This window comes from Cetorhinus maximus, chromosome 13 (genome assembly GCF_964194155.1).
Source record: "Cetorhinus maximus chromosome 13, sCetMax3.hap1.1, whole genome shotgun sequence".
NCBI classification, from domain to species: Eukaryota; Metazoa; Chordata; class Chondrichthyes; order Lamniformes; family Cetorhinidae; genus Cetorhinus; species Cetorhinus maximus.
In genome coordinates, this window is record NC_135891.1 from 21,284,343 (window position 1) to 21,305,514 (window position 21,172).

General features: G+C 40.9%; 1 protein-coding gene across 2 annotated transcripts in view; it reads left to right on the forward strand.

The window, feature by feature from the left end:
* Positions 1-790: 790 nt before the first annotated feature.
* LOC144688480 (myosin regulatory light polypeptide 9) overlaps positions 791-21,172 on the forward strand; it is a 48,086-nt gene continuing 27,704 nt past the window's right edge. The window contains exon 1 of one of the 2 annotated variants that reach the window (XM_078555083.1): positions 791-989. The gene's annotated coding sequence lies outside the window, so the exon portion shown is untranslated. Of the gene's footprint in view, positions 990-7,169; positions 7,293-21,172 lie in introns of those variants that run through there. The other variant, XM_078555082.1, reaches the window with a different exon arrangement.

The following is a 21,172-nucleotide window of genomic DNA, read 5'->3' on the forward strand; positions in this document are numbered from 1 at the left end:
TGTTGCCTTCATCCCTAACAGCACTGTGAATGTACCTACGCTGCATGGACTATAGCGGTTCAAGAAGGTAGCTCACCAACACCTCCTCAAGGGCAATCACAGATGGGCATAGACTCAATGAGCCAAATGGCCTCCCCTGCCATAACAATGACTCTAGCTTACATCCAATGAATGAATACTTTGCTACACTATATTTTAGGCACCCATTAACTGCAATTGTCCATGATGCATATGTGAGCCTTGAATGACAAGCGCTCAGCCTACTTCCGCATTTGTGCACTTTAGCAGAAGTGAATACATGATGGTCAAAAGTGCAGATTTTATCTCTTTAACTTTGGAGTGCTGCGGTTAATTGGCACATTTTGCGAAGTTTGGCTGAAATCTTTGTGCACAATTCAGAATACGAATATAACTCGAGATTTTTTCATCAACGTGGCTGAGCAATTCCTTGTATAAACCTCGTGAGCGGCAAGCAAAGCCTATGCTTCCATTTTAATCATATGTTGCAGTACAATTATTCCACTTAGTTTATTCAGCCAAATCTGGAACATTTTTGTTCCGATATTTAAAAATGAAGTGAGGTTGTTTTGTAGCAATTTGGTAATTGTGGAAATAATGCTCATTTGCTGAAGTGTCCTAACAGTTCTTTATTGTTAGGACAATTTACTGTATAAATTCCGCTTTATTAAACTTGTAGTTTGTGAGTTTTACAAAGACATTGCTAATGAGTTAAATTAAAAGCGCTTCGCAACGTGCGAAAATATTCACCGGCTGGTCAAATTTTAAGTTCAGTGTCTGAGAGAGCGAGATGGCGGCTGATTGTTTCTGCTCTAATGCTGCCGGAAGGGTGGAAACATCGTTCCCCTTTCAGTTGCTCAACGCACTAAATTAGTCCATCATTGTAACCTCCGGCTGACTGAAAGATTGTGAAGGGAATTCGGTTCTCCACGCTGTTCAGTGGAGGTGGATTTGAGCCAACTATTTTCACAGTAAGTCTTTTGAACAAGGCTTTTTGAACTTCAAGTAGACTGTGTCCTGAATTGGTCCGTTCAGTAAGTCGGTCGGAGCTCGATGCTGTAAGATGTGCTTTACCATTCTGTATGTGTACAGATCAGTTTCTTGGCTCCCATTAGATCGGGGATACGTTCACTTAAGGACTTTATGAGATTTAATCCAATCAGGCAACGTTACTCTGTATATCAAGGGGCAAATATTTTAACTGGAACATCTAGTCTGATTTGCACAAGGTAACTTGAGATTGAGAGAGGAATTGGGGTGATTTTAAATACAGAACTCAAGTTTATTCAGTGAAGGGAAGCTTGAATGTGTAATCATTTCATGTCAAGACTGACACAGTTTGGGTTCTGCCACGGTCACTCGGCTGCTGACCTCATTACAGCCTTGCTTCAAACATGGACAAAAGAGCTGAACTCCACAAATCAGGTGAGAGTGACTGCCCTTGATATCAAGGCAATATTTGACCAAGCCCTAGCAAAACTGGAGTCAATGAGGGGCTGGGGCTGGGGCGGGGGGAATCTCCGTTGGTTGGAGTCATACCTAGCACAAAGAAAGATGGTTGTGGTTGTTGGAGGTCAATCATCTCAGTTCCAGGACATTGCTGAGTTCCTCAGGGTAGTGACCTAGGCCCAACCATCTTCAGCTGCTTCATCAATGACCTTCCTTTCATCATATGGTCAGAAGTGGGGATGTTCACTGATGATCCACCATTTGCAACTCCCCAGATACCAAAGCAGTCCATGTCCAAATGCTATAAGACCTGGACAATATCCAGGCTTGGGCTGACATGTGACAAGTAACGTTCACACGACACAAGTGCCAGGCAATGATCATCTCCGACAAGAGAGAATCTAACCGTGATATTCAATGGCATTACCATCGGTGAATCCACCACTATCAACATCCTGGGGGTTAGCAATGACCAGAAACTGAACTGGACTAGCCATATAAATACTGTGGCTACAGGGAAGTTGGGGAGAGTAACTCATCTCCTGACTCCCCAAAGCCTGTCCACCATCTACAAGGCACAAGTCAGGAGTGTGATGGAATACTTTCCACTTGCCTGGATGAGTGCAGCTCCAGCAATACTCCAGAAGCTTGACACCATCCAGGACAAAGCACCCTGCTTGATTGGCACCCATCAACAAGTATTCACTCTTTTCACTGCCACAGTGGCAGTAGTATGTACCATCTAGAAGATGCACTGCAGGAACTCATCAAGTCTCCTTAGACAGTACCTTCTAAATCCACATCCACGACCATCTAGATGGACAAGGGCAGCAGACACATGGGAACACCATCACCTGGAAGTTCCCCTCCCAGCCACTCACCATCCTGACTTGTAAATATACCTCTGTTCCTTCACTGCTGCTGGGTCAAAATCCTGGAACTCCCTCCCTAACAGCACTGTGGGTGTATCTACACCACATGGACTGCAGAGGTTCAAGAAGGCAGCTCACCACCATCTTCTCAAGGGCAACTTAGGATGGGCAGTAAGTGCTGGCCTAGCCAGCAATGCTCACATCCCATGAATGAATAAATAAAATCTCAATGCTTTCTTGTCATGTTTTCCGATTATTCCCACACCTTAAATGGAATAGTATTCCATCAGTGTCACATTATTTATATATATTCACTTAGCACAGGGTAAGGGAGATTTATGTTCGCTGAACTGGTATTTTTTAACTTTTCAGTCCATAAGTATGAGTTTGAAACAAATTAATATATTAAAATTTTAAAAACTCTTCTGATATCAGTTTTAATATTGTATTGTTAACCCTACACAAAAAGGTAAACATAATTTAATGTTTTATTTAAATTCCTCTTTATTTGGATGCTAGCCTTCAGAAAGTTTACATTGGCAATGCGTCAGCATAACTGGGGAACCAGTGTACAGGCATCCTACTGACACCTAGCTACTAAGATGGGATCGGTATAATCAAACTTGGCATTTGATTGCATACTTAGGATATACAGCACAGAAATGGGCTGTTCAGCCCAGTCACTCCATTTCAGATAAAAGCAAATTACTGCGGATGCTGGAAATCTAAAACAAAAACAAAAATTGCTGGAAAAACTCAGCAGGTCTGACAGCATCTGTGGCGAGAAAGACTGAGTTAACGTTTCGAGTCCATATGACGCTTCTTCAGAACTAAAGAGAAGTAAAAATGTGGTGAAATATATACTGTTTAAGGGGGGTGTGACAGGTGAAGCTGGATAGGTGGAGGCAAAGGAGAGATTGCTAAAGATGTCATAAACAAAAGGTCGAAGGGGTGTTGATGGTGGTGATACTGGCTGAAGGAGGTGCTAATAGTGACATTAAGAGTAGAAAGCAGAATGAGCAAGTGATAGATGGCCCTAGTGGGGTTGGGGTGGGGGGAGATGATGGTGTGGGAGAAAAGACCGAAATAGGCTAAAAGGTGGGGATAAAATAATGAATGGAAATAAATTTTTAAAATAATAATAATAGAAATAGTTGAGAAAATATATATATATATATAAATTTTAAAATAAATATTTGAAAAAAGGGGTGAGGATGGTGGAGAGAGTTCATGATCTGAAGTTGTTGAACTCAATGATAAGTCCAGAAGGCTGTAAAGTGCCTAATCGGAAGATGAGGTGCTGTTCCTCCAGTTTGCGTTGAGCTTCACTGCAACATTGCAGCAGGCCAAGGACAGACGTGGGCATGAGAGCAGGGTGGTGTATTGAAATGGCAAGCATTCCATTTCAGCGTTAATGCTCTGCTCTGCTCTGCATCCTTCCTCATCGAACTCTATCAGCATAACCTTCTATTGTATTCTCTTCTCCCTCATATGCCTATCTTGCTTCCCCTAATCTATTCACTTCAACCACTCCCTATGGTAGCAAGTTTCACATTCTCACCACTTTCTAGGTAAAGAAATCCCTTGGTTGGTTAAAAACTGGCTACAAAACATTTTCCTCAGCCAATCAAAATCTGCAAGAGTCAAGTTTGATACAGCACGTAAATAATCATAATCAACTTCGACATAAAAAAAGAACTATCATTGGTGAATGATCTTATTGATGGCCCTTGCAACCTAAACATATCCTGAAGAGTTAACACTGGGCATAACTTCTCATTCGCATTCCAAATATTAAGAAATGCAATACAAGTACTGCCAACATTTTTATAATTTCAGATATTTTTTCAAAGTTATAAAAGGTTTGAATAGCGCACACTCTGTCAGTTGTCTAAATAAGAGGTTATTTAAAATGCTTTTATCTGTGGACTCATCTTGTTTATAGGGGAAATGGGAGGGGTGAATTGTCAAAATATGTCCAGCGCCTGTGCTTCTGTTAGTGAATATAAACAACATCCAATTTTTAGGTGAGAGCTTTGATAATTCAGAATGTACAAGATTGAGTGGTAATGGATGCCAGTGGTAAGTAATTAAACATGTTCCCACTTCCTGGACCCAAAATTACCATTAAGCCTGGTGGAATGTAACATGAGTCAGATAGAAAGTAAAAAAACCTAGTATTTTGCATCAACACATTAGTTAACCCAACCTCAAGAAGAATCCAGTCGGCTGCATTTGCATTTCTATCCTTAACTCTTTGCTGACCTAATATCAGGTAATGACACATAATGCGCTGTCTATATTTCTTCTTATTTTGCCATAGTCAAATTACAAGTTATGAACCAGAAAGGGAGACAAAAACATACTTGGCCATGTACTCAGCAGACCCGCACAGTTTACTAATTTCATTTTTTTCTTACTTTATTTTAATCTTAAATTTCCTTGCTAATAAGGAAACAGATGTGTGGAGAAAACTGCAGTGCAGGCAGACAAACTATCAAATGTGATAGTTTTCCACCAACTCTAGCATGATGCCACCACAAACACATCTTCCCTTCACCCCCCCCCCCACTGGTGGCATTCCGCAGGGATTGTTTCCTCCGAAATACCCTGGTCCACTCCTCCATTGCTCCCTACACCTCAACCCCCTCCCACGGCACCTTCCCATGCAACCGCAGAAGGTGCAACACCTGCCCCTTTACTTCCCCTCTCCTCACCGTCCAAGGGCCCAAACACTCCTTTCAAGTGAAGCAGCATTTCACTTGCATTTCCCTCAATTTAGTCTACTGCATTCGCTGCTCCCAATGCAGTTTCCTCTACATTGGAGAGACCAAACGCAGACTGGGTGACCGCTTTGCGGAACACCTTAAGTCTGTCCGCAAGCGTGACCCAGACCTCCCTGTCGCTTGCCATTTCAACACTCCACCCTGCTCTCGTGCCCACATGTTCGTCCTTGGCCTGCTACAATGTTCCAGTGAAGCTCAACGCAAACTGGAGGAACAGCACCTCATCTTCTGATTAGGCACTTTACAGCCTTCCGGACTGAATATTGAGTTCAACAATTTTAGATCATAAACTCTCGCCTCCATCCCACCCCTTTCCGATCCCCCCTTTTCTCCAATAATTTATATAGATTTTTCTTTTCCCACCTATTTCCATTATTTTTAAGTGTATTTCCATCCATTGTTTTGTCTCTACCTTTTAACCTATTTCGATCCCTTCCCTTCACCTCACCCCCACTAGGGCTATCTGTACCTTGCTCGTCCTGCTTTCTACCCTTCATGTCACCTATTAGCACATTCCTTAAATAATATCACCACTGTCAACACCTCTTTGTCCCTTTTGTCTATGACATCTTTTGGCTATTTCCACCTATCACTGGCCCTCTATCCGGCTCTACTTGTCCCACCCCCCTTAAACCAGCTTATATTTCACCTCTCTTCTATTTTTCCTTAGTTCTGTTGAAGAGTCATACGGACTCGAAACATTAACTGTGTTCCTCTCCGTAAATGCTGTCAGACCTGCTGAGTTTTTCCAAGTATTTTTATTTTTGTTATCAAATGTGATAATTGGAGAATGGGTGCATGGCTACAAAGAGCCAAGTTACTGGTTCCCACAGTTGTTTTACTTTGGATCCTCACATTATCATTGAGAGGGTATTTCCATCCCAGCACTCTGAATGGGATTCAACAACAGCTCCAGAGGTGAAAGGACAGTATATTAATGCATTGCAATATTAAATTCCCTTCTGCCTCATATATAGAGTACATTTTATAGCTTTATAAAATATTTTACCTGGCATTTCAATTGCATGCCTTTTCACAATTACACAGAGTAATGTTTTAGTGTCTTTTTTTAGGTAAAGCGAAACTAGTTTGGCCTTTCAGCATTCAGTCACAGGCTCAGTGACCAATGTTCCACCTAATATTTTGAATTCACTTCATTTATTTTTAAATAGAAAAGGAAAGATTTTTGCCACTCATTATAGTTTTAGTAAGATATTAGGTACATGCATGGAATCACAAGGAAAGGGTCTTGGGCCTTCACTGTTGATGCAGAGTGAGGAGATAAAAGGTTAGGTGTTGCATCTCCTGTGTTTACATGGGAAGGTGCCGTGAGAAGAGAAGTGATTGAGGAGTGGCCCAGGTGTTGCAGAGGGAATGGTCCCTTCAGAATGCTGAAGGGGAAAAGTGTTTGCTGGTAGCATCATGCTGCAAATAGCAGAAATTGTGGAGGATGATCCACTGAATTTGGAAGCTGGTGGGATGGAAGGTGAGGACAAGGGGAATCATATTGTGGATCTGAGAGAATTGGGAAGAAGTGAGAGCAGAAGTGTGGGAAATGGGACTGACACAGCCGAGGGCCATGCCAACCATGGTGAAGTGGAATCCTTGGTGGAAGAAAAAGGAAGACATATTGGAAAAAATGGTATGTAAAGTGGCAACGTCAAAACAGAAGTTACTGAAGGTGTGACAAGGGTGCATCTGATTTCTAGCATTTCTATTTTTGTTTCAGATTTCCAACATCCACAGTAGTTTGCTTTTATAATCATGCCATATCCTTTTAAAGCAAGTAAGACATTTTGGTATTATATTAGCCTGTGAAATATAACTGTCTCTGTGGTACATTTCTACATTACAAGTGCTGGTTTGGTTTCATCGAATAGTTTCAACTATATAAGGCATCTTATCTGTTTGTGTGGATTTCCTTGTGCTAATATGCCAAAATCCATTGTACAATAAGCTATTTGGCAGCAATCCAGTCAGCATTTTATTGCCTTGTATGGACAAATGCCTGGAATGGGAGGGGAGGGAACTTAAAACAGCTGTCACTAGACATTGGATGGTGTGAACACATGACTTGTGCATCAGCTTAGGCAGAGCAAATACTGGCACAGCTCTGATACTTTATACTTGAAGAAAATTCTGTATTTCTCATCTTTTTTGAATACAGGTAAGAAGTATTTATGTATAACTTATGCATATAGTAGTAAATTATCAACACATTAAACTTTACAGTCATTATAGTGAATCGGGAGAATGTTTAACTTTAGAAACTAGCCTTCTAGTATCAGCTCGCCAAAAGTGTGTCTTTAGAGGAAGCAATACCAAAGTTAACTTTACAGGACAACTCATAGCCTTATGAAAGGGCACAGCAACAAGGATACATATAGAGAGATAGATAAAAAAATAAATGGTAAAAGTAAAATGTTTTTGTTGCGCTATTAGATAATTGATTCAAGCTTTAGAAATCCTTGGAAAACTGTTTACTGCTTTTGCCCAAGGTTTAAACACGCAAATAATTGAGACGCTCGAGCATCTTTTACAATTGTTAATCAATATAAACTGTACATTAACTCAGATCAAAGCTTTTGATTATTAACATCTGCTTTTCACTCTGTATAAGCTACTTGTGTTGGAGAAGATTTCCTCTGCTCCTTTTATGTTGACATCATAAAGACAGCAGGAAGATTTCTTTTGTAGCAAAATTGTTAACACATTTCTGATCATGCTAGAAACTGTTACCAAAAGACCTTTCCTTCATTGTTTACAAAATGTTTATTGACTTTTTCCCCCATTGAAGGCTGCAGATTATTTTTAAAAGAAAAAAAACCTAAAGGTTATTAATTGCTTTTAACATGTTGTCAACCTCTACTGGTTAAATACTGGAAAACCTTGGCATGTAACCCCATGAGCCTGCTCTATGTAGTCAGTTATCACTACATTCTTCTGGATTTAAAGAAATCTGCACATTTGACAATGATTGCAGCAGTGTTATCTCAAGGCACTGGGTCTGGTAATCAGTTTAAAGCCAGAGACTGTTACTTGCATTCCTGAGCTTCTGAGTAGCACAAAGATTTCGTTGCAAAGAGTGGTCAGCTTGTTAAATGAACTGTGGACTTCAGGGTAAATATGACCAGGACAGTTTGCAAACTGGGTAAACAAGATTTCAAAGTGGCTAAAAAATGTAAAAAATAACTTTCCTGGATCTGATTAAAAACATGCTAACTTTATTCCTGCATGGTGATCTGAGCAAAGGTTCAGATGAGAATGCTAGCCGAACAAAATGGAGTAGATGGGATTTAGTTTCAAATGTTTGAGTCAGCATAATAACAACAACACCAACAACAACTTACACTTGGATTTGATACTCTTTTATAGCAATTAAAGCTTCAATGTTCTACAATTCAAAAGATTCCACATATAACTAGAAAGTTGAAAGACGTTGCACCACAGTCTTTTTTCACCCAACTCCGAAAATTCCCTACCAAAGCAAAATATTGTGGATGCTGGAAATCTGAAATAAAAACAGAAAATGCAGGAAATACTCGGCAGGTTAGGCAGCATCTGTGGCAAGAGAAGCAAAGTTAGCCTTTCAAATTGATGACCTTTCATCAGAACCCAAAATTTCTTCTCTTTGGAGGCACTCAACAATGTTAGGCTGCAGTTTCATAGATGCCAGCTGTGCTCAAGTGTTTTACCTAAGTGACCGTTCCCTAGTGAGTATCACCAGGGTACCTTTCCAAAAGAGGCAATTCAGCCAAGCCCAATCCTGATGCCCACGTAAACTCTATAGCACCCAGGTCTGCTGGGTCGATTTTCTTTCCTTTGCCCTTACCTCCATTTCTGTCGAGATTAGCAATGCAGCATAGATTACATTTCAAACCTCAAACCTGATGTATACCGTTCAGTTTCAAGATAAATGGTGTATTTTCAAACTCAGCCATTGGGAAGCTGCCAGACCCTTTTTTATTATTATTTCATGGGAAATGAGCGGGAAATGGCAAGCCCAGCATTTGTTGCCCATCCCTAATTGCCCTTGAGAAGATAGTGGTGAGCCTGGTGAGCCACATTCTTCAATCATTTCAGTCCATATGGTGTAGGTACATCCACAGTGCTGGTAGGAAGTGAATTCCAGGTTTTTGATGCAGTGACAGTGAAACAATGGCAATAAACTTCCAAGTCAAGATGTTGTGTGGCTTGGAAGAGAATTTGAAGTGGCGGTGTTCCAATGCATCCACTGACCTTTATCCTTCTAGGCGGTGGAGGTCATGCATTTGGAAGATGCTGTTGAAGGAGGCTTGGTGAGTTGCTGCAGTGCATCTTATAGATGGTTTTAAATCAATTTCAGCGTTGTATTTTTTTTGTACGTGTGCCACTGATTCTTTATTTTAGGTGAAATGCAGATATAAAAAGTTACATATAAGAACCCATATTGTCTCCATCACCAAGACCTATTTCCACCTCTGTAACTTTTTCTGACTGCGCCCGGCTTCAGCTTACCCAGTGCTGAAACCCTCACCCATGCCTTTGGTACCTCAAGACATGACTATTTCAATGCCCTCCTGGCTAGCCGCCCACGTTTCACCTTCTGTAAACTTGAGCTCGTTCATAACTCTGCTGTCTGTATCCAACTCCTAAGTCTTGTTGACCTATTACCCCTGTGCTCGCTGACCTACACTGACTCAGAGTCCAGCAAGAGCTCAATTATAAAATTCTCATTCTTGTTTTCAAATCCTTCTATGGCCTCACCCCTCCCTAGCACCCCTTCATCCCTACAACCCTTTTTGAGATCCCTGAGCTTCTCCAATTCTAACTTCTTGTGCATCCCCAAATTTCAAACTCCACCACCCACAGCCATGCCTTCAGTTGCCTAAACTCTGGAATTCCCTCCCTAAACCTCATCATCTCTCTACTATGTTCTCCTTAAACCCTACATCTTTGACCAAGCTGTTTGGTCACCTGTTCTAATACCTCCTTCTGCAGTGGTGTTACATTTTGTTTGATAATGCTTCTGTGAAGTGCCTTGGGACTTTGTAACTAATTTAAAGGGGCTATATATGTGCAAGTTGTTATACTACATTTTACACAATCTTGAATACCACTCCAACCTAATTGCCATACACTTAAAGGATTTATTTGTAAAATAAGCACTGGACAAATCTGTGCAGACTACATCCTCTCTTATTATGAAATTGTATTTGCTATTACCGTTTCCCTATTAAAGAAATCATCTAATTGAATGGAACCAAAAAAACCGAAAGTGCTGGAAAAACTCAGCAGATCCGGCAGCGTCTGAGGAGAGAGAAACCGAATTCAGTTTCTCTCTCCTCAGATGCTGCCAGACCTGCTTGAGTTTTTCCAGCACTTTCGGTTTTTATTTCAGATCTCCAGCAGCCACAGTATTTTTCTTTTATTTAACTGAATACCGTAATCATTTATGAATTGCAGAAACCAGCAAGTTACTCCAGTGCAATTTAGTACAGGTACTGAACACTTTTTGATAAAAGTTATGATCCTGTATAAGCTTCTTGAATCACAGTTCAATGTAATTTTGCTGCCTACTACACAAGTTACTGCAGACTTTCCCATAAAAGGATGAAATCTATTTCTTCAAGATTAATTGGACAAAATGCTTTTTGAAAACATAAATTATTTATTACATATAGAGAATGGCATAATGAATTGAAGAATCAGTGTGCAGTGCAATGGTATGAAAAATACAGATTCAATTCTCTCCCCTTTCCACTGTGTTCCAGATTTCAACTCCGCTGCGGTGGGAAGGCATCAATGAGGCCTTAAGACCCTTAACAGTGATGGGAGAAATTCAAAGGGAGAGTCATGCGCAATTTATCCCCTTGCTCACCTCCCAGACTATCTTAATTAGATTGATTGCTTGTTTTCTTTGACTTCAGGAGATAGGGAAGGGGGAAGCTGGAGGGAAAACTTAAAGGATTTTGATGCAAAGAAGTGCAACTAGGAGATGCAGAAGGTAGACAGAAACTTAAGTACTTTGGGACATTTGTTTTCTATTGATCATCAGCGTATTTTGGAAGACAACAGTTCTGTTTATATTGCAGGCCACAGGTACATTCTTCACCCACATATATGCCCAAACAGCACAACCAGTTTTCCTGTAAATTAGTCACAATGGTATTTTGTGCATGCAGAGACTAGCTGTAACAGTTTGGCCATTTCTAAATGCATAAAGTAATGGTATTACTTTACCGAAGGTGACATCACTATAAAAAAAAATCACCAGGATTATTCTGGTGCTGTCAGAATGTCAGAACAGTGTATTCACAAGACCTCAAAGACTGATAGCATTCAAGTCAAACCGGTAAAACCTCTGGAGTTTGTCTGCTAGCTGTGCAAGACCTGTATGTTGGCAGCCGATAGCACAGAAACATATAAAAACAGCTGAAGAGAGATTAGATTTTGCCATAGCAGGTAATGATTTATATTAATCTATTTAGTTGTAAAGTAAGTGAGGCAAATTTTGCATTTTAATAATAGATGGCAGGATTATACAGGCATGCAATACAGAGGTTAGTTTGGGATGACATTCAGATCTTAAAACCGATTAGGATATAGATACTCTTTTTGTAATTATCCTAAATGTATGCCTCATTAAATCCAACTAATGTGGACATGCATGCATAGTTTCAGAGTTTGGGTTTAATAATTTAGAGGTTGATGGTTGTGATTTAATGGATTCAGTAGGAGTGCTGGTAGCACACTGCACTGTAAAGAATGGTAAAATGAAATGGAACACATAGGTTCCTCCTTATATTCCCCACATGGTAAGTTAAAATCTGTTGAACTAGGCCTAAAAGTACATGCCAGATTCTTCCCAGTGGAGGAAGATTACACATTGAATCTGCCATGGAACGCACTGCAAGTCCTTGTAGCAGACAGAATATTCAACAACAACTTAACATTGTAAAACACCCCAAGATGCTTCACAAGAGATTATCAAGCAAAATTTAAAGTTGAGGCACATAGAGAGATATTAGGACGGATGATTAAACGTTTGGTCAAACATGTAGGTTTTTAAGGGGAGCATTAAAGAAGGAAAGAGAGCAAGAGAGACGGAGAGGTTTACGAGAGGAATTCCAGAACTTGGGGCCTCAGTAGCTGAAGGCACGGCCATCAATAATAGATCAATTATTGGCTAGATTTGGAGGAGCGCAGATATCTCGTAGGATTGTACGGCTGGTGCAGATTACGGACATAGGGTGGGACAAGGCCATAGATGGATCTGAAAACAAAGATGGTAATGACATTGTGAAACCAGGAGCCAAAGTAGGTCAGGGAGCACAGAAGTGATGAGTGAACAGGACTTGGTGCAACTTAGAATATGGGAGTATTTGGATAGCCTCAGATTTACAGAGGGGAGAATGTGGGAGACCAGTCAGGAGTACACTGGAATAGTCAAGCCTAGAGGTAAATAAAGGAATAGATAAGGGTTTTAGCAATACTTGAGCTGAGACAAGATGAAGTTGAGTGGTGTTATGGAGGTGGAAATAGGCGGTCTTGGTGATGGTTCAGATATGTGGTCAGAAGCTCATCTCAGAATCAAATACGATACCAAAGTTGTGAGCAGTTTGATTCAACATTGGACAGTCCAATGTAATCATGTAGAAGAGGTCTTCCTGAATCCTTGGTACAAGAAAATATAAAATCAAGAATATTTTTCAAACAATAGGATACAATAAAGTGGTTTGTTGAAGTTCATTGTCTTTATCCATTTTAAAAAATATATAGACATTTGACAGATCAAATTTTCAAACTTCTGCATCTAAGGACCACTGTGCTGTCACTATATCCCAAACTTCAATCTCCTTTATAAGCCCACAGTTGAGTACTGAGAAGATGAAAGCTTTGACCCTTGCTACAAACATTGCATCCTCAACAATGATTTGGTTCTCCTCCCAGGTATTATCTCAGTTTGAGGCTAACTGCCTGCAATTTTGTCATTCTATTTGACCCTAAGCTGAATCTCTGACCGTATACTCTTCCCATCTCAAAGGCCAGCCCCTTCCAATTCTATAACATCACCCCTATCCGTCCCTACCTTGAGCCATCTGTTGTCAAAATCTTCATCTGTGTCATTGTCACATTCAGACCTGATGGTTTCAATGCTCTCTTTACTGACCTTCTATTCTTCACCCTCCATAAACTTCAGTTCATACAAAACTCTTAAACTACACCAAGTCCAACTCACCCACTACCTCAGTGCTCGCCAATCGGCATTGGCTCCTGGTCCCCGAACACTTCCAATGTAATGTTCTGATCCTTTGTGTTCAAATCCTTCACAGCCTCATCCATCCATATCTCAGTAACCTCTTAAGAACTCTATGCTCCTCCGAGTCTGGCCTCTTTTGCATTCCTCAGGGTCGCACAGTTGTATTAAGGTGAATTATTGTTGTTGTTTATGTATCAATTCTAATTTCTCATTTTGTGATGACACAAACTGTGGCATAATGGTGATGTCACTGGACTAGTAATCCAGAGGCCCAGTTGAATTCTCTAGAACATGGGTTCAAAGGCAGCTGGTGGAATTTAAATTCAATAAATAAATCTGGAATTGAAAAGCTAGTATCAGTAAAGATGACCATAAAACCATCATCGATTGCTGTAAAAACCCTTCTGGGTCACTAATGCCCTTTAGGGAAGGAAATCTGCTGACCTTCCTGGTCTGGCCTACGTATGACTCTAGACCCACAGCAATGTGGTTGACTCTTAACTACCCTCTGAAATGGCTGAGCAAACCACTCAGTTCAAGGGCAATTAAGGATGGGCAACAAATATGGCCTTGTCAGCAATGCCCACGTCCCATGAAAGAATAGGAGAGATACAATTATTCTGGGCTTTACAAATGCACCAGTACTGGAGTAGAAGGGAGCTGTTCCAGTGGGATGGGCTTCACTTGAACTGTGCTAGGACCAGTGTCCTGGTGAATCAAATAACTGGAGCTGTAGAGAGGGCTTTAAACAAAATGGGTCGGGGAATCACAGGGGGTGGGAGGGGGTGCTGCTGGAGATGGGATATGTAGGCTAACAAAGCAAATGGATATGGCAGCATTGCAGGGCAGCTATTTAGGCATTGATACCCAGAGTGTGACAGGAAGGGACAGAGTGTACAAACATTTTTTTTTAAAAGCAGCAAATAGGGTCAAAGGGGGAAAAAATGGTAAAAAGGCAAAATTAATGGCTCTTTATTTAAATCCACATAGTGTTCAGAACAACATAAATGAATTAATGGCACAAATAGAGATTAATGGGTATGATCTTATAGCCATTACGGAAATGTGGTTACAAGGAGATCAAAGCTGGGAACTAAGTATTCAGGGGTATGTGACTTTTCGAAAGGACAGGCAGGAAGGAAAGGTTGTAACTTTGTTAGCATGAGATGGAATATGCACGATAGCAAGAAATGATCTTGGATTGGAAGATGTAGAATCCATATGGGTGAAGGTATGAAATAACAAGTGGAAGAAGACACTGGTGGGAGTAGTCTATAGGCCCCCTAACTGTTGTTATACTGTAGGACAGAGAATAAATCGGGAGATAATGAGAGCATGTAAAAAAGGCAGTACATTAATCATGGTGACTTGGGAAAATCAAATTGGCAGAGGTAGCCTTGAGCAAGAATTCATAAAGAGTATTCGGGACAGTTTTCTTGAACAATATGTTGTGGATCCAACCAGGGATCAGGCTGTTTTGGATCTGGTAATGAGGCAGGTTTAATATGATCTTAGAGTAAAAGATCTTCTAGGAAACAGTGACCATAACATTGTAGAATTTAGCATTCAGTTTAAGATTGAAAAGCTTGGGTCGGAAACAACTATGCTAAACTTAAATAAGGGTAATTACATAGGAATGAGTGCAGAGTTTGCTAGAGTGGACTGGGAAAGGAGTTTAGCAGAAAAGACAGTTGATGAACAATGGCAGACGTTTAAGAAAATAGTTCATGACTCACAACAAAGAGAGATCCCAGTGCAGAAGAAGGTTTCTAGGAAGGGAATAAACCAACCATGGTTAACCAAGGAAGTTAAGGATAGTATCAAATTGGAAGAAAAAACATACAATGTGGCAAAGACTAATGGTAAGCCAGAGGATTGGGAAAGTTTTAAAAACCAACAAAAGGTGACCGTAAAAAATAAAGAGGGAGAAAATAAACTTTGAGGGTAAACTAGCCAATAATATAAAAATGGACAGTAAGAGCTTGTTTAAATATATAAAAAGGAAGAAAGAGGCCAAAGTGAACATAAGTCCCTTAGAGAATGAGGCTGGAGAAATAATTATGGGGAACCAGGAAATGGCTGAGGAGTCGAACAAATACTTTGCTTCAGTCTTCACAGTAGAAGATACTAATAGCATTCCAAAAATACTAAATAATCAAGGGGCAAAATGTGGGGAGGAAATAAATACAATAACAATCACTAGAGAAAAAGTACTAGGGAAACCAATGGGGCTAAAGGCCAATAAGTCCTCTGGACCTGCTGGGTTGCATCCTAGGATATTAAAGGAAGTAGCTACACAAATAGTGGATGCACTGGTGATAATCTTCCAAGAATCCTTAACTTCTGGAAAAGCCCCTGGAAGATAGGAAAACTGCCAAAATGCCCTTATTCAAAAAGGGAGGGAGACAAAAACAGGTAACTATAAGCCAGTTAGCTTAACATCCATCATTGAGAAAATGTTAGAGTCTGTAATAAAGGATGTAATAGCAGAGCATTTAGAAATCCGTAATATAATCAAGCAGAGTCAGCATGGCTTCATGAAGGGGAAATCATGCCTGACAAATTTATTAGATTTCTTTGAGGAGGTAATAAGCAGGATAGATAAAGGGGAACCAGTAGATGTATGTAATTCCATTGTTTAAAAAGGGATCAAAGGAAATGCCAAACAATTATAGGCCAGTTAGTCTTACATCGGTGGTGAGAAAATTAGTAGAATCAATCCTGAGAGATAGGATTAACTGTCATGTGGAAAGGCATGGACTAGTCAGAGATGGTCAGCATGGATTTGTTAAAGGAAGGTCTTGCCTCACAAATTTGATTGAATTCTTTGAGGAAATGACAAGAAGGGTTGTTGAAGGTAGCGCAGTGGACTTTGTGTGCATGGATTTTAGCAAGGCATTTGACAAGGTCCCAAATGGCAGATTGGTCAGGAAAGTAAAAGCCCATGGGATTCAGGGTAATGTGGCAAACTGGATAAAAGGTTGGCTTTGTAACGGGAAACAAAGGGTAATGGTCGATGGATGCCCTTGCGAATGGAAAGTTGTCTCAAGTGGTGTTCCACAGGGCTCGGTGTTGGGACCCTTGCTCTTTGTGTTATATATTAATGATTTGGATGTGAACGTGGGGGGCACGATTGGGAAATTTGCAGATGACACAAAGATTGGCTGAGTAGTGGATAGTGTAGAGGATAGCCATAATCTCCAAAACGCTATAGATGGGTTGGTGGAATGGGCAGTAAAGTGGGGATTTTAACAAAGAGAAGTGTGAGGTCATACATTTAGGGAGGTTAAACAGTTACAGGGATTACACAATAAATGGGAATATACTAAGAGGGGTAGATGAAGTGAGAGATCTTGGCGTACATGTACACAGGTCCCTGAAGGCAGCAGTTCAAGTAGACAAGGTTGTAAAGAAGGCATATGGAATGCTCTCCTTCATTGGCAGAGATATAGAATATAAAAGTAAGGATATAATGTTGGAATTGTATAAAACACTGGTGAGGCCACAACTGGAGTATTGTGTGCAGTTCTGGTCACCATATTACAGGAAGGACGTAATAGCTTTGGAGAGAGTGCAGAGGAGGTTTACAAGAATGTTGCCAGGGTTAGAAAAGTGTAGCTACGAGGAGAGATTGGATAGGTTGGGGTTATTTTCCTTAGAACAAAGAAGGCTGAGAGGTGATTTGATTGAGGTGTACAAAATTATGAGGGGAATAGATAGAGTGGACAGGATAAAATTGTTTCCCTTGGTGGAGAATTCTAGAACCAGGGGACATAGATTCAAGATAAGTGGCAGAGGGTGTAGGGGGGACATGAGGAAGAACTTTTTTACGCAGAAGGTAGTGGGCGTCTGGAATTCACTGCCCAAGTTGGTGGTAGAGGCAGAAACTCTAAACTCTTTTAAAAAGTACGTGGATCTGCACCTTAAGTGCTGTAAACTGCAGGACTATGGGCCGGGTGCAAGAAGGTGGGATTAGAAAGGGCACCTGGGTGTCCTCAGGCTGGCATGGACAAGATGGGCCGAATGGCTTCCTTCTGTGCTGTAACTTTTCTATGGTTCTATTGTTTATTTGTTTAATATATTTGGATTTCCAAAAGGCTTTCAATAAGGTACCGCACATAAGGCTGCTTAATAAGATAAGAGCCCATAGTGTTGAGGGTAGTATATTAGCATGGGTAGAAGATTGGCTAACTAATAGAGAACACAGAGTTGGGATAAGGGGGGCATTTTCAGGATGGCATCCTGTAACTAGTGGAGTGCCACAGGGATCAATGCTTGGGGGGGGGGGCGGGGGGTCACAATTATTCACTATATATATTAATGACTTAGATGAGGGAAGTGAATGTAGCATTGCCAAGCTTGCGGATGACATAAAAATAGGCGGGAAGACAATTGGTCAGAATGACACAAGGAGTCTACAGAGGTATATAGACAGGTTAAGTGAGTGGGCAAAAACTTGGCAGATGGAATATAATGTGGGAAAATGTGAGGTTATGCATTTTGGCAGGAAGAATAGAATTTACGTGGAGAAAGACTGCAGAAGGCTGCAGCACAGAGGGATTTGGGAGTCCTTGTGCATGAATCACAAAAAGCTAACATACAAGTTCAGCAGATAATAGGTAATGTAAATGGAATGTTGGACTTTATTTCAAAGGGAATGGAGTATAAAAATAGGGAAGTCTTGCTAAAACTATACAAGGCACTAGTTAGACCAAACCTAGAATGTTGTGAACAATTTTGGTCCCCTTATCTAAGGAAAGATATACTGGCATTGGAGGCAGTCCAGAGAAGGTTCATTAGGTTGATCCCAGGTATGGAGAGATTTTCTTATGGGGAGAAGTTAAGTAGGTTGGGCCTGTGCTCATCGGAATTGAGAAGAATGAGAAGCGACCTTAATTGAAGCATATAAGATTCTTACATGGTTTGACAGGGTAGATGCTGAGAGGTTGTTTCCCCTTGTGGGGGAGTGTAGGACCAGAGAGCATAATCTCAGAGTAAGGGTTCGCCCATTTAAGACAGATGAGGAGGAATTTCTTCTCTCAGAAGGTAGTTAATCTGTGGAATTCTTTACCGCAGAGGGCTGTAGAGGCTGGGTCGTTAAGTATATTCAAGGCTGAGACAGACAGATTTTTATTCAGTAAGGGAATCAAGGGTTATGGGGAAAAGACAGGAAAGTGGAGTTGAGGATTATCAGATCAGCCACGATCTCATTGAATGACGGAGCAGACTCAATGGGCCAAATGACCTACTTCTGCTCCTACATCTTTTGGCCTTATGATTTTACCTTGTTCATCAACTACTCTGTCATCTGGATCAATACAAGAACAAATTATTTTACTAAACTATATAGCTAGAGTGTTAGAAAGTCATAGAGAAAAAGTAATTTAGGTTTATTCTCCTGGCAGAATGTAAAAACAGAGGGCTATTAATTAAGTAGTTGCTTTAAATCATTTCCAGGTTATAATGGTGTAAGTGTTTCTTTAAGTGCAAGATTCAATAAACAGAAGAATAGAGTAGTGCTTTCTGGCTGCGGAGGTTTAAATGATTAATGCCTGGTCTCCTTATGGCTCAATGAGCTTAACCACTGAATAACTCAGCTATGCAGACCGTGAAAGTCCCAAATTAGTTCATCTGAGCCTGGATATCAGGAGAGGTGCTGCTGTTGAATTTGGGAGGGGGACAATGTCTAGGGCTCCCATTCCTGATCAATCTCCACTGACTAATGCTGGATGTACCTCTGTGCACAGCTCAGAATTAGCTTTGGCAGTGATGCTTTCAGTGGTCAAACAGATTGCTGACACTATCCATGTTCACAGATGAAGAATGGCTTTTTGGTGGAGGTAATGCATAAAGTGCTTGTAGAACCGCACCCAGCAAGGAATCAATGACCTTGGAACAGTTAGGCAAGGGAAAAAAATGGAATGGGCTAAAAATGAATGATCCCTTGACTAAGGTGGTTCTAATAACCTGAGGATTTCAATGAAGTCTGAGCATTTGTATATATGAGATAATCATGCAGTGTTGTAAGGTTCATATACAGTTAAAGCTGATTCTAGTAAAATTTAATGAAATTGTATATATTCTAATATTTAATGCAGAATCATCTTGATGTAAGTAAGGAAGATTATGATTTATACAACACAATTGTCGTCGGTGATAAAAGATTTGCATATATCATTTTTAAATAGCACTTTAATTATTGAACGTAAAACTCTAAAAATATAGTTGATTTGTGATGGTAACATAGATATTTATGAGATCAATATGAAACCCTGTAAGATGATAGTAATGGCCGGGGGACTGTAATAGCACATGGGTATCTGTGTCCAATAATGCAGCACCTTGGAGCTGGATTAAATATAAGGAAACTTCTTAGGTTAGTAATGGCCGGGGGACTGTAATAGCACATGGGTATCTGTGTCCAATAATGCAGCACCTTGGAGCTGGATTAAATATAAGGAAACTTCTTAGGTTAGTAATGGCCGGGGGACTGTAATAGCACATGGGTATCTGTGTCCAATAATGCAGCACCTTGGAGCTGGATTAAATATAAGGAAACTTCTTAGGATAGGAAACTATGTTTTATTTACCATGAGCTGGTTTTCTACTTCTGAAGATTCAGACATATTAATGGAAGTACTCTATTATGTAGTACAATTGTCTTAACTGGAAAGAGCCACGATTGCAGTTTTTCAGGCAGCCAGTACCAGAGCTTGAGATCTACATTTGGAGAAGCTGTTTTAAGAAATGCTTTTCAATGATTCCTTAAGTAACTCTCTTACCCACAATGTAAGAATTACATGTACAGATTTAACTACATCTGGGCATGGCTCTGGTAAGGGTCAGACTCTCAAGAATTTAAAGAACAAATCAAGCAGCTGAACTTGGGCAAGGTGGTGGCTTAGTGGTATTGTCACTGAATTAATAATCCAGAGACCCAGAGTAGTTATGTGGAACATTCCTTGTTCCAGTCCTACTCCGGCCTCCTCACACAACTCATTCTCCGGTACATCGATGATTACTTCGGTGCTGCTTCATGCTCTCGTCTGGGCCTGGAAAAATTTATTAATTTTGCTTCCAATTTCCACCCCTCCATCATTTTCACATGGTCCATCTCTGACACTTCCCTTCCTTGACCTCTCTGTCTCAATTTTTGATGATAGACTGTCCACCGATATTCATTACAAGCCTACCGACTCCCACAGCTACTTCGACTACAGCTCCTCACACCCCACTTCCTGTAAGGACTCCACTCCATTCTCTCAGTTCCTTTGCCTCCGTCGCATCGGTTCTGATGATGCCACTTTCAAAAATAGTTCCTCTGACATGTCTTCCTTCTTCCTTAACTGAGGTTTTCCACCCACGGTGGTTGACAGGGCCCTCAACCGTGTCCGGCCCATCTCCCGCGCATCCACCCTCACACCTTCCTCTCCCTCCCCGAACCATGATAGGGTCCCCCTTGTCCTCACTTATCACCCCACCAGCCTCCACATTCAAAGGATCATCCTCTGCCATTTCTGCCAACTCCAGAATGATGCCACCACCAAACACATCTTCCCTTCACCCCCCCCGGTGACATTCCACAGAGATCGTTTCCTCCGGGACACCCTGGTCCACTCCTCCATCATCCCTACACCTCAGCCCCCTCCCACGGCACCTTCCCATGCAACCGCAGAAGGTGCAACACCTGCCCCTTTACTTCCCGTCTCCTCACCATCCAAGGGCCCAAACATTCCTTTCAAGTGAAGCAGCATTTCACTTGCACTTCCCTCAATTTAGTCTATTGCATTCGCTGCTCCCAATGT